Source organism: Callorhinus ursinus, unplaced genomic scaffold, assembly GCF_003265705.2.
Source record: "Callorhinus ursinus isolate GAN/ISIS: 27379988/994484 unplaced genomic scaffold, GSC_fseal_2.0 scaffold74, whole genome shotgun sequence".
Classification (NCBI taxonomy): Eukaryota; Metazoa; Chordata; class Mammalia; order Carnivora; family Otariidae; genus Callorhinus; species Callorhinus ursinus.
Window position 1 is genome coordinate 173,860 of NW_027397136.1, and position 3,610 is coordinate 177,469.

General features: G+C 41.3%; 1 non-coding gene across 1 annotated transcript; it reads left to right on the forward strand.

Annotated features, from left to right (window-relative positions):
* The first annotated feature begins 828 nt into the window (after window positions 1-828).
* On the forward strand, window positions 829-935 carry LOC112808754 (U6 spliceosomal RNA). Its single transcript, XR_003204427.1, has one exon. It is a non-coding gene; the product is annotated as a U6 spliceosomal RNA (small nuclear RNA).
* The last annotated feature ends 2,675 nt before the right edge of the window (window positions 936-3,610 follow it).

Sequence of the window (3,610 nt, forward strand, 5' to 3'; positions counted from 1 at the left end):
CAATGTCCACAATAGCCAAACTATGGAAAGAGCTTAGATGTCCATAAACTGATGAATGGATAAGGAAGATGTGGTGTGTGTACACACACACACTGGAATATTATGCAACCATCAAAAAATGAAATCTTGCCATTTGCAATGACGTGGATGGAACTAGAGGGTATTATGCTAAGCAAAATAAGTCAATCAGAGAAAGACAAGTATCATATGATCTCACTGATATGAGGAATTTGAGAAACAAGACAGAAGATCATAGGGGAAGGGAGGAAAAAATGAAGCAAGACGAAACCAGAGAGGGACACAAACCATAAGAGACTCTTAATGTCAGGAAACAAACTGAGGGTTGCTGGAGTGGTGGGGGGTGGGAGAGATGGGGTGGCTGGGTGATGGACACTGGGGAGGGTTAGTACTATGGTGAGCACTGTGAATTGTGTAAGACTGATGAATCACAGACCTGTACCCCTGAAACAAATAATACATTATAGGTTAATTTAAAAAGTTTTTTTAAAAAAGAAAGAAGAAAAAAAAACTAGAAAAAAATTCAGGGAGGGAAATCTCATTTCTCCTAGTAAAGTCATTTTAAAAATTAAAAAAAATATATCATTTGTATATAAAAGGCTGAGAGGGGCACCTGTGTGGCTCAGTCATTAAGCGTCTGCCTTCCGCTCAGGTCATGATCCCAGGGTCCTGGGATTGAGACCAGCATCGGGCTCCCTGCTCAGCGGGAAACCTGCTTCTCCCTCTCCCACTCCCCCTACTTGTGTTCCCTCTCTCGCTGTCTCTCTCTGTCAAATAAATAAATAAAATCTTTAAAAAAATAAATAAAAGGTACTCGTTTTGGCAGCACATATACTAAAATTGGAACGATACAGAGAAGATTAGCATGGCCCCTGCGCAAGGATGACACGCAAATTCGTGAAGCGTTCCATATTTTACAAACTGAGGGTTGCTGCAGTGGTGGGGGGTAGGAGGGATGAGGTGGCTGGGTGATAGACATTGGGGAGGGTATGTGCTATGGTGAGCGCTGTGAACTGTGCAAGACTGTTGAATCACAGATCTGTACTGCTGAAACAAATAATGCAATATATGTTAAGAAAAAAAAAAAAAGAAGAAGATAGCAGGAGGGGAAGAATGAAGGGGAGTAAGTCGGAGGGGGAGACAAACCATGAGAGAGGATGGACTCTGAAAAACAAACTGAGGGTTCTAGAGGGGAGGGGGTGGGGGGATGGGTTAGCCTGGTGATGGGTATTAAAGAGGGCGCATTCTGCATGGAGCACTGGGTGTTATGCACAAACAATGAATTAGGGAACACTACATCAAAAATTAATGATGCAATGTATGGTGATTAACATAACAATAACAATTAAATAAATAAATAAATAAAGGGCTGAGAACCATGAGAGAATATTTATGTCCCAAGTTATTTCCTGAAATTATCTTTGAAGTACAATTTTGAGTCAACAAGCCCAAATACCGTAAGGTATTTGAGGAGTGACAGAGAAGGGAGAATTTTGGGAGGATTTCCAGAAATCTTAATTTTAACCTCATCCAGGTGAAGGCAGTAAGAAAGGAAAGGAATGGCAAGAACCTCAAAGCAGCTTTAATTTAAAAAAAGAAAACAAGTGGTGAGCATTTGGTAATGCATATAATTGTGAAATCACTATTTGTACACCTGCAACTAATATAATATTGTATGTCAACTATACTTCAATTAAAAAAAAATGTTGAAGGGCAGACATTCAGTCTTAACAATCCTGGTACTTTTAGTAAACCCTAAAATTGGATTTCTTACTTGTTGAGTACAGCAAGTAAAACAAATATTTGCCCAACAGTGTTCCATGTGTCCAGGGCCTAAAACAAATAATGTAACAAGTATAAAATAAGTAAAAGGAATTGCAGTTTGCCTTTGTATTTGTTTTAATTATTATCCTCAGACAGTGACCTCAAGAGCATCTTGGTATCCCCATCCCTAGCCTAGTGCCATGGTCCATAAATACTCTGACCCCACGCAGCAGCTGTTTCTGGAGCAGAATAAGTATAACACCAGAAAAAATATTAAAAATTAGTAAAATGAGGAAAACAGATGTCTGACCATATTTTTTAACCAAGAGCAATTCAGTTGATTTCAAAAATTAAGGACTACTCAGCAGAGCTCCGATCTGTTTTCTTAAAGGCTTCTTCCTCTGCAAATCAGTATGTTCAGTGGGAGGGAAAAATACCCTTCCTGGGATTCACTGAGACTCAACCCTGGGAGGTGTCATTCACACGGAGTCTGTGTGAATGGCGCCCTCTGGGGTTGTGTGGTTTTACAACCTACAAGTCCCGCCATGGCAGCCCTGCTTGTTCCTGGCTCCACATTAACATGGGCTTCGATGCTGAAATCTGAAAACGTTCAGTTCTTTCTGCAGACAATTGTTCATGACAACAGGGATGAACCTGCCCATCCCCCCATCCCCACTCTTTTGTCCTCCCTGGGGATGGGCTGCACAACAGACAAACTGCCACCAAGCTTGTGTGGACTTGCCTGTGGGAAGTTTTCTGGAAAGACTATCATGAATGGTAATGCATGCTGTCACCATCCTTTTTATTTTGTGTCCCGCTGGGAAGTTTGTTCCTTTGAGTCTGGTTCTGAAATGTAGCAGGACAGTGGAAGCCGGTTGCTGAGTAGGCTCACCACACCCTTCCTCTAGTCAGTCATGGCAAAGGGTGATTACCTGAGCAGCATGAATGAGTGGGTGAGTTCCTAGTTCTACCTGACAGCAGGTCTAAGGGACCAGAAAGAACAGAGGTGGAAGAAGAGGAATCACATGTTACCATAGCAAATAAGGAAACTCATGAGTAAACAGGCTATGATTGAAATTACCATATTATTACAGCCTAGGAAATAAACAGAAATTCTTCCTTTCCTTTCAGGGCCATGTTGGAGGAATTCCTTCCATTCCCCTCCAACTCCTCTTCACAGGCATTTGTCATTACCATGTTCACAAACTTCTCCTTGTTGCCAGAACTTCGTTTTCCATACCTAAGAAAATGTTCTCTGGGGTGAAAGGACCACAGAATAGATTCTCCTAGAGTTTTACAACCTGAGATCTGCCTGTTTGATATGGGCTCTTCTTCTGTCTTTTAACTGTTGTTAAAATGATACATATAGAGAGTGAAAATAATCCAAAAGACGGAAAAGTATGAGAATAAGAATTATCTAAAATCCTATCATCCATAAATGACAACTTTTAACACTTTTTAAAGATTTTATTTATTTATTTGTCAGAGAGAGAGCAGAAGCAGGGGGAACTTCAGGCAGAGGGAGAAGCAGGCTCCCCGCTGAGCAGGGAGCCCACTGCGGGGCCCAATCCCAGGACCCCTGGGATCATGACCTGAGCTGAAGGCAGACGCTTAACCCACTGAGCCACCCAGGCATCCCAGCCTTTAACATTTTGATGCATATCCTACCACAAATACACATAGTATATAATCATGCTGCCCTGTAACCTGACTTACTCATTCACAGTATGTCATAGGAGTCCTTTTTATTTTTCAATGGGATATTGCTGTTACCCGCTACCTAAAACAAGAAACAAATAATCCTGCTGTTACTAGTAACAATTCACAT